An 11,026-nucleotide genomic window follows, 5' to 3' on the forward strand; every position below is an offset into this window, starting at 1 on the left:
TTTTACAAGAGTTACAAGTGTCTTTTGGCACGTCACCCACAGACGGCCGGATGAGTTGCACACTACAAACTAACTACAGAGACTCCTAATCAGGCTAAAGAGATACATGCCAGACATCTCCTTATCAGGCTAAAGATTTACAGACCTGATATCTGGCCGCTAATCTCCATGTGGCGGTCACAGGTGGCAGGGACAGGGCAAAACAAATTCATTAACAAAGGTATGTGGAAAGGAGAAGGCAGGCAGAAAAAAAACCTTACAGGTTCATCATGGCGTTAGTTATGTCAAGCTCTCAGTTGTCCATTTTGAAAAGGAGAAAACATGTTGTGGGGTATTAGGGTCCCAGCAACTGAGCTCTTAACCACTGCACCACCAGGGCGCCAAAGAATACATAGTAGTGGTAATATTCCTGAGATTCAAATTCCTTTAGTTTTATTTATTTGGCCTGTAAGTACTGCTTTTGCATTAACGAAGAATGCATTATAGTGGTAATTTTCCAGAGATGAAAAATCCCTTGGCTTTATTTATTTTTTTGTTTTTAGATCCCATTATTTAATGAAACAGAGTGTACAGATCCATCAAGAGGTGTTGCCCTGATAAATTTCAAGTAGCAATTATTTACAAACATATAATTTTAAAACAACCCTTTAGAATTCATCTTCTATGTATACAAGATCTATCTGTATGTGTATGTCTCTGCCTATATATGTATTATGTATGAGGCATTGGTGGTATACAAGATCTATCTGTATGTGTATGTCTCTATATATGTATGTATTATGTATGAGGCATTGGTGGTTCATGGGTAGAATTCTCACCTTCCATGCAGGAGACCCAGGTTCGATTCACCTCATGCACAGCCACCACCTGTCTGTCAGTAGAGGCTTGCATGATGCTATGATGCTGAACAGGCTTCAGCAGAACTTCCAGACTAAGACAGACTAGAAAGAAAGGCCTGGAGATCTGCTTCTAAAAATCAGCCAGTGAAAGCCCTCTGGATCACAACGATCCAATCCACAACCAATCATGGGCATGGCACAGGACTGGGCAGCATTTTGTTTCATCCTGCAGAGGGTCACCGTGAGCCCGGGGCCAACTTGATGGCAGCAAACAACATGTATGTATGTATGTATTATCTGTCTATCTAGGGCATGACACTTTGGAGCCCTGGTGGCACAGTAGTTAAGTGTTCAGCTGGCAACCAAAATGTCGGCAGTTCAAATCCACCAGCCGCTCCCTGGAAACCCTATGGGGCAGTTCTACTCTGTCCTATAGGGTCGCTATGAGTCGGAATCAACTCAACAGCAAGGGGTTTGGGTTTTTTTGGTCTTTTTTTTTTTTTAATCGTACTTTACATGAAGGTTTACAGAACAAACTAGTTTCTCATTAAACAGTACACATATTGTTTTGTGACATTGGTTACCAACCCCATGACATGTCAACACTCTCCCCTTCGTGACCTTGGGTTCCCCATTACCAGCTTTCCTGTCCCCTTCTGCCTTCTTTTCTTGCCCCTGAACTGGTATGCCCCTTTAGTCTTGTTTTGTTTTATGGGCCTGTCTAATCTTTGGCCGAAGGGTGAACCTTAGGAGTGACTTCAGTACTGAGTTAAATCGGTGTCCAAGGGCCAATGGCTTTATTTATTTGGGCTGCAAGTACTGCTTTAGCAGTAAGAAGGAATGCATTGTACCGTGTTCCGAAAAAGTTCATGAAAAATAATAAAAAGGTGAAGGAGAAGGAGACTGGAATAAAATGTGTGTGCAGCCACTGCCAGTGCCCTCCGGTTTTAATACATACTAGTCCTTAGCTTGGAACCTGCCCCACAATCAGTCCTCAGAAATGTCAGCTTTTGTTCTCTCGGCTGCTCTAGGGTACGCAATGGGGGCACCTCCATGGGAAAAGCCCCCTGGACCTTGGAAAGCCCCAGCCCGAATGCCGGCCTGAATCACCCAGCTGAATGACAGAGAGCTTGTTCCACTGAGGGCTGTCAACCAGGAGGGAGGTGCCAGGAGCTTCTCACAGGCAGGTAGAGACAGGGAAGGAAAAGCTGGGCCCAGGCAAAGCCTGAGTGTTTGAAAATAAGGGGGGGGTGTCAGCTGCCATCTCCACGGTAACTTCCCTCCCAGCCACATGCTGCTTGTCACCCTTGGCAGCTAGGCAGAAAGGCCACAGCATATGTCCAAACAGTCATTGTCACAGAAATAGGCTTGCGTTTCTTTTGTTAGTTCTAAAAGTAACACATGCTTGCTGTGGGAAAATGTAGAAAAAAGAAGAGAAAAACTCATGGATTCCCCCCAACCAAAGGTACCACAATGTTACCGGGGCCTCAGGTCTCGCTCTGCGTGGCCACAGAGACACAAAACAGCTAAAACCGAAAGAAGACGGTTTATCTGGTTGACCAAACTAAGGAGCATGCCAGGACTCACGTTGCCAAGCTGGCTCCCCAAACAACAGCTGAAACAGCTTTTATTAGGAGCAAAAACTGAGGAACGGTCCTGGCGTAGAGAAGCAAGGCTGTTGACTGGTCTGGCCGGAAAAGGTGTTCCCGGGGCGATTCTGTCGTTTGCGCTTTCTCAGTCCAAAAGGGGAGTTCCGCAAGCCGGATCCTAGGCTCGGACCCCTCGCTTCTGAAATGTTTCTCTGATCTCGGGCTGCCGAAGTTCGGTTCCATCCAGGGGGAAAGAAGTTCCGGGGTCTCCCAAAGGGCAGGATTGATGGTTCTGTGCATCTCAGTCAGGCTAGATCTGGTTTTAGCCGGTTCCGTGAACCCAGCCTCTTGTCTTTCTCTTCTAGGTGCCAGAACTGCATGTGTGCCTGTATAAGGAGATAGCTAAAAGACAGTGAGTTAGCTTCTATTTTTCAAGGTGTGCGGGCCACCGGCTCGGCTGCTTTGTCTACAGCCTGCTCAAAATGGCTTCCCTGCAGCCGCCGGGGTCAACCAAACCAAACCAAACCAAACCCATTGCCATCGAGTTGATTCCCACTCATAGCGACCCTATAGGACAGATTAAAACTGCTCCATAGGGTTTCCAAGGAGCGGCTGGTGGATTTGAACTGCTGACCTTTCGGTTAGCAGGTGAGCTCTTAAGGCATCACAGTTATTCATTTTTTCCCTCTGCAGTTTACAAGGTTGAGATTGTACTGTGTCCACAATTCTATGATGTGCTTTTTTCATTTGGGAGTCCCTGGGTGGTACAAATGGTTAACATGCTTGGCTACTAATCGAAAGGTTGGAGGTTTGAATACAACCAGAGGCACCTGGTAAGAAAGGCCTGGCAATCTACTTCAGAAGTTTCAACAGTTGAAAACTGTAATCGTTAAGGTTGTATGTCAACTTGGCTGGGCCATGATTCTCAGTGGTTTGGCACTTACGATGTAGTTTAACAGTCATATAATAATGTGATCACCTCCATGACAAGATCTGATACAATGTGGTTACCTCTATGATGGGATCTGCTATGAGTAGGCAGTCAGTTGAAAGGGAGTTTCCTTGGGGCTGTGCCCTGCATTGAGTATAAATGGACTTTCTGGCAAGGCTCATGGGCTTTTGCTTTCTCTGGATCCTGCAGCTGACTCCTGTTTGTCTAACTTCCAGTTCTTGGAACTTGAGCTAGCAGCTTACCTACCGTTTTTTGCCTGCTGATCTTGGGATTCATCAGTCTTCGCAGCCTGTGAGCAAGAGCCCTGCTCTCTGACCTGCTGATCTTGGGTTCGCCAGCCCCTGTGGCTACATGAATCAGGAGACACCTCTATCCTTACCTACAGACTTGGGACGTCCAGCCTCTACAAACTTGTGAGCCATTTCCTTGATATAAACGTCTCTCTGTATTTATATGCTTTACTGCTTTTGTTTCGCTAGAGAACTCAGCCTAAGACAAAAACCCTATGGAGCACAGTTCTACTCTGACACACGCGGGGTCACCACGAGTCAGAGTTGACTCAACAACAACTGATTACTGGGTTTTTGTTTTTTTTTTTACATAACTATGTGTTTCCCCTTGTTATTACAAATTCCTTGTAAACAGCAATTCAGAGGCTGTAGAGTATTCCATCATGTGGATGTCCTGTTGGCCCTAAAAGCAGGGGTGTTGGTCCTAACAGAGAAGTAGCAGGCTCCGGGCAGCTCAGTTTTGGAGCCCCGGCTGCAGACCTCAAGAATTCTGTCCTGGCCCCCAATTTTTCCCAGTGAATCCTACCCAGGAAAACCCCATTTGTAGGGCTGCTGGTCACAGCCAGTGTCAGTAAGAAAATGCCAAGTCAGTACTTTCTCTGGAGGCAAAAGGCCTGGTAAAAGGCTGCTGGGATAGCCCCCTCCACCACCCCACCTCCCCAACGCAATGGCCACAACCAAGCTGCACTCTCTGCACCTGACAGGATTCGGTTTGGCTGCAGGAAGTGGGGAAAAAGAACCCCAAACTTCGACAAGATAAACAAAACTTGTTGCCTTCAAGTCGATTCTGACTCATGGCGACCCCATGTGACACAGTACAACTGAGCTCCATATGGTTTTCATCACTGTAATAGTTACTGAAGCAGATTGCCAGGCCTTTCTTCCACGGCGCTGCTGGTGAGTTCTAACCAGCAACCCTCAGGTTAGTTGTTGTTGTTGTTAGGGGCCATTTAGTCGGCTCTGACTCATAGCGACCCTGCGTACAGCAGAACAAAACACTGCCCAGTCTGGTGTTATCCTCATAATCATTGTTATGCTTGAGCCCTTTGTTGCAGCCACTCTGTCAATCCATCTCATTGAGGGTCTTCCTCTTTTCCACTGACCCTCTACTTTACCAAGCATGATGTCCTTCTCCAGGGAGTGGTCTCTGCTGATAACACATCCAAATATGTCTCGCCATCCTTGCTTCTATACAGCACTCTGGCTGTACTTCTTCCATGACAGATTTATTCGTTCTTTTGGCAGTTCTTGGTATATTCGATATTCTTTTCCAACATCATAATTCAAAGCAGTCAGTTCTTCTTCGGTCTTCCTTATTCATTGTCCAGCTTTTGCAGGCATATGAGGCAATTGAAAACACCATGGCTTGGGTCAGGTGCACTTTAGTCCTCAAGGTGACATCTTTGCTCTTTAATACTTTAAAGAGATATTTTGCAGCAGATTTGCCCAGTGCAATGCGTCCTTTGATTTCTTTTTTTAAATTGTACTTTAGATGAAGGTTTACAGAACAAACTAGCTTCTCATTAAATAGTTAACTACACATATTGTTTTATGACATTGGTTAACAACCCCACGACATGACAACACTCTCCCTTCTCGACCTGGGGTTCCCTATGTGTCCTTTGATTTCTTGACTGCCCTTTCCATGGACGTTGATTGTGGATCCAAGTAAAATGAAATCCTTGACAACTTCAATCTTTTCTCTGTTTATCGTGATGTTTATTGTCCAGTTGTGAGGATTTTTGTTTTCTTTATGGTGAGGTGTAATCCATATTGAAAGCTATAGTCTTTGATCTTTGTCAGTAAGTGCTTCAAGTCCTCTTCACTTTCAGCAATCAAGGTTGTGTCATCTGCATATCGCAGGTTGTTAATGAGTCTTCCTCTGATACTGATACCACGTTCTTCTTCATATAGTCCAGCTTCTCAGATTATTTGCTCAGCATACAGATTGAATAAGTATGGTAAAAGGATACAACCCTGACGCACACCTTTCCTGACTTTAACCACGCAGTATCCCCTTGTTCTGTTCAAATGACTGCCTCTTGGTCTATGAACAGGTTTCTCGTGAGCACAATTAAGTGTTTTGGAATTACCATTCTTTGCAATGTTATCCATAATTGGTTATAATCCACACAGTTGAATGCCTTTGCATAGCCAATAAAACACAGGTAAACATCTTTTTGGTATTCTCTGCTTTCAGCCAGGATCCATCTGACATCAGCAATGATATCCCTCGTCCCATGTCCTCTTTTGAATCCGGCTTGAATTTCTGGCAGTTCCCTGTCAGTGTACTGCTGCAACTGTTTTTGAATGATCTTCAGCAAAATTTTACTTGTGTGTGATAGTAATGATATTGTTTGATAATTTCTGCATTCTGTTGGATCATCTTTCTTTGGAATAGTCATAAATATGGATCTCTTCCAGTCGGTTGGCCAGGTAGCTGTATTCCAAATTTCTTGGCATGATGAGCGAGCACTTCCAATGCTGCGTCCGTTTGTTGAAATATCTCAGTTGGTATTCTGTCAGTTCCTGGAGACTTGTTTTTCACCAATGTCTTCAGTGCAGCTTGGACTTCTTCCTTCAGTACCATTGGTTCCTGATCATATGCTACCTCCTGAAATGATTGCACGTAGACCAATTCTTTTTGGTACAGTGACTGTGTGTATTCCTTCCATCTTCTTTTGATGCTTCCTGCATTGTTCAGTATTTTTCCCATAGAATCCTTCAGTATTGCAACTTGAGGCTTGATTTTTTTTTTCTTTAGTTCTTTCAGCTTGAGAAATGCCAAACGTGTTCTTCCCTTTTGGTTTTCTAACACCAGGTCTTTGCACACGTCATAATACTTTACTTTGTCTTCTTGAGCGGCCCTTTGAAATCTTCTGTTTAGCTCTTCTACTTCATCATTTCTTCTGTTTGCTTTAGCTACTTGACGTTCAAGAGCAAGTTTCAGAGTCTCTTCTGACATTCATTTTGGTCTTTTCTACCTTTCCTGTTTTTTTAATGACCTCTTGCTTTCTTCATGTGTGATGTTCTTGATGTCATTCCATAACTGATCTGGTCGTCGGTCATTAGTGTTCAGTGAGTCAAATCTATTCTTGAGATGGTCTCTAAGTTCAGGTGGAATATACTCAAAGTCGTATTTTGGCTCTCATGGACTCGTTCTAATTTTCTTCAGCTTCAACTTGAATTTGCATATGAGCAGTTGATGGTCTGTCCCGCAGATGGCCCCTGGCCTTGTCTGACTGATGATATCGAGCTTTTCCATTGTCTCTTTCTACAGATGTAGTCGATTTGATTCCTGCGTATTCCATCTGGCGAGGTCCACGTGTATAGTCGCCATTTATGTTGGTGAAAAAAGTATTTGCAATGAAGAAGTTGTTGGTCTAGCAAAATACTATCATGTAATCTCCAGAACTGTTTCTCTCACCAAGGCCATATTTTCCAACTACCGATCCTTCTTTGTTTCTGACTTTCACATTCCAATCACCAGTAATTATCAATGCATTCTGATTGTGTGTTTGATCAATTTCAGACTGCAGAAGTTGGTAAAAGTCTTCAGTTTCTTCAACTTTGGCCTTAGTGGTTGGTGGGTAAATTTGAATAATAGTTGTATTAACTGGTCTTCCTTGTAGTCATATGGATATTATCCTATCACTGACAGTGTTGTACTTCAGGATAGATCTTGAAATGTTCTTTTTGACGATGAATGCGATGCCTTTCTTCTTCAAGTTGTCATTCCTGGCATAGCGGACCATATGATTGACTGATTCAAAGTGGCCAGTACCAGTCCATTTCAGCTTACTAATGCCTAGGATATCGATGTTTATGCATTCCATTTCATTTTTGACGATTTCCAATTTGCCTAGATTCATACTTTGTACATTTCACATTCCTATTATTAATGGCCGTTTGCAGCTGTTGCTTCTCATTTTGAGTCGTGCCACCGCAGCAAATGAAGGTCTCAAAAGCTTGACTCCATCCACATTGTTAAGGTCAACTCTCCTTTGAGGAGGCAGCTCTTCCCCAGTCATCTTTTGAGTGCCTTCAAACTTGAGGGGCTCATCTTCTGACACTGTATCAGACAGTGTTCTGCTGCTATTCATAAGGTTTTTACTAATTTTCTTCAGAAGTAGACTGCCAGGTCCCTCTTCCTAGTCCCTGTTAGTCTGGAAGCTCAGCTGAAACCTGTCCACCGTGGGTAACCCTGCTGGTTGGTATTTGAAGTACTGGTGGCATAGCTTCCAGCATCACAGCAACATACAAGCCGCCCCAGTATGGCAAACTGACAGACGCGTGGGATTTGTTGTCGCGCACAAACCATTTGTGCCACTCATGGACCTTTAGAAGCTTATTTTCTCTCATGTAGAACAAGCCTGGCAGCAGGAAGGAGGAAGGGAAAACGACAAAAGGTGCTCCTCTCAGGTGAGCCACACCTTTGAAGAGGTTTTCTCCAAGCTCCAGCCAGACTTCCAGGTAAGGTGGGCTGGCCACCCAGTGGTGTCCAGGGCAGCTTGTACCCATCAGCTGTGCTCACTCTTGCTCTGAATACGCTGGGGTCTGCCAGTGAGGGAGGAGGGGCCTGAGCGCAGGAGTGGGTGGCTGAGCCCACTGGGGGTTCACAGGTGAACTTAAGGCATCCCATCAGGACCTGTGTGACACTAAGCCAGTCCCTGCCCTCTCTGGACCTCAGTTTCCCCATCTGTGCAAGGAGGGGGTGGGACTAGATGATGGTTTAATTTCTAACAAGGAAGCATTCTTATCCACCCCTAATGGGCTGATGTCCTGGGAACTTTACCATTTCCCTGGTTCCAGAAGCCTTGGTTGTCAAAGGAAGGGAGAGGTGCCCCAGGCCCAGGCACTATCTGATGGGGGTCAGGAACCCCCCACCCCATCTGGGCAGACCACACTCTGCTTCCTTCACCCTGTCTCTTCTGAGCTCTTGCTTCTGCTCTAGAACCTGGGTCCACAGACCAGGAGGGGCTTCAAGGGTCTGTGAACTGCCTGGACCTGTCTGCAAAATGCATGTGTGGGTGTGTGTCCGTGCATGCATGTGTGTGCATGTGTGTGTGTAAGCTGGTTGCCTGCTGTTGGGGACAGTCTCCATGGATGCCACATTCTCAGAGGGGTGTGCGCTCCCTAAAAGCTTAAGAGCCTCTGACCTGGGCTGGGCACCCTTCCTTTGTTTCCCCTGCATCTTCCCCACCCCCCACACAAGGTCCAGGACCACCCCCCCAGGGCCCCCAGCTCTAGCCTGGACCCCCATAGCCTTCCACCTGTCTCCCAGCGTCTCAGCCTGCCTGTCAGGCTGCCCAGACACAAGCTGCCAGCAGAACTTCCTGACTTGCTTTCCAATAGGGCCCGCTCTGCTTTCCGGGTCAGGACCCCCACAGCCCTGGCAGCCCTCCTGGGCTGCCTTCTCCACCTCTCCTTTCTCACCGGGGCCCAGTGCTGTGGCGGTCTCTGCTCTCATGCTTCAGTTGTGGGGGGGTGCGGCAGAGTCTTGGGAGGAGAGCAGCCTGGAAAAGGGCTGGCTGCTGCTCTTTGAGCACCCTCCTCAGTGATCTAGATATCACTCCCTCAGAAAATCCAGACTCCTCACAGAGCACTGAGGCCTTTTAGGACCTTGTTCTCTGAAAAGTTCACATTCCTTGAATGCCAACTGTGTACTAGCCAGTGTTTGGTGTGAGAACTTCATATAGATTAATTTATTCCACCTTGGGAATAACTCTAGGAGGTGGTCTATCTATTGTCAGCCCCACTTTACAGATGGGGAAACTGAGGCCCAGAAAGGATTGGTGACTTGCCCATCAGCTGGTTAGGTGATGGCTGGATTATCACTGCACTGTTCCTTGAGCTCCATCTTTTTTTTTTTTTTGTCATTAAGAAACTTTACATGTGGAGGTGTCTACATCTTCTTCTCTTTTTTTTTTCATTTTATTGTTGTGTTTTAAATGAAAGTTTACAATTCAAGTTAGTTTCTTACACAAAAGTTTATACATACATTGTTTTGTGACCCTACTTGCTCTCCCTATACCATGAGAGCACACTCCTCCTTTCCACCCCAGAGTTCCCGTGTCCATTCAACCAGGAGCTCCATCTCTTAATCCCTGATGGCCATCCCAGCCACATGGAATGATTTTTCCTGAACACAGCCCTCTCCACCTTGAATCCCCTTATTTCCGATTGGGCTGACACCTCCTCCAGAAGCCCGCTCTCCTCAAGGCTCACTCTGCACCCCCACACCGTTGGTCTCCAGGTCCGACAGCTGGGGACCTCCTCAGGGCCAGCCCAGCACCCAGCCTCCATCATTATGCCCTTACATGTTTGATGAACTGTACTGAAACACAATCCCCAATTCACAGCTGGGGAAACTGAGGTCAAGAGGTTAAATCATTTCTTACGGATACCAGGGCAGTTGAGGGGTAGTGGTGGCGGTTTAGCACTTTCACTCATGCAGTATCATTGAATGTCTGCCAGGCTCTGTCCCGGGTGCTTTAGGAGACATAAACAAAACTGGGTGTGGCTACTGCCCTCCCCGCAGCGTCCACAACCTCCCTCGGCACTCCAACATTGCCGTACTCCAGGGAAATCTAGGTAAATTGGAGCTGGCTTTTCAGGGGGAACTATGAGCTGTCACCCAGAGAAAGGAAGACGGGCACTGCTGGTAGAAGCAGCACCGGCAAAGGCACAGACGTTAGCTTATAAGTGGGGGAAAAGGAGAAAGGAAGCCACAAGAGGCCCACCCACAGTCTGAGGGCTCTTAGGTGCTGGGATGTTGGTTCCTTGGTTCCTGCGTTGCCACTCAGCGCCCCTGCCTCCCCTCCCGGGAGTGAGCCTGGACAGCTGTCTCGACTCCTATGATACCGTAAGGAGATAGATCCTGCCTAGGTGATGACTATGCAGAGTTTACTTGTATCCTGGGTACCATTTTCCCAACTACACGTTGGAGCAAATCACCACGAGACCAGGGCTCCCCACACCTCTGCCCTCAGAGAAGCTCAGTCAGACCTGTTGTTCTCACCTGGCTACCCCTCCCATCCCTTCCGTCCCAGCTCTTAACTCCTCGATGAAGCCTTCCCAGAAACTCCAATTGTCCTCCGCCGCTCCTCCTATCCCCAGCTTCCCGAGCTCCTGCCTCTCAATGGTCTGGGCCGTCCTTGTGGGCAGAGCATGGCTGAAGGATGCTTTTTCATCAAACACCATTTCAGCGCCAACTGTACAATCGCTGAGGTGGATGGTGGCGAAGCCCGAATGCCCCATAAATGACCGCGGCGGACGCGAGTCGGGCGGCGGGCGGCGGGCGGGGGCCGGGGTTCTGCCGCGTTATCCGCCCGCCCACCCCCTTTCCGCGCGGCG

Source organism: Trichechus manatus, unplaced genomic scaffold, assembly GCF_000243295.1.
Source record: "Trichechus manatus latirostris isolate Lorelei unplaced genomic scaffold, TriManLat1.0 scaffold00077, whole genome shotgun sequence".
Classification (NCBI taxonomy): Eukaryota; Metazoa; Chordata; class Mammalia; order Sirenia; family Trichechidae; genus Trichechus; species Trichechus manatus.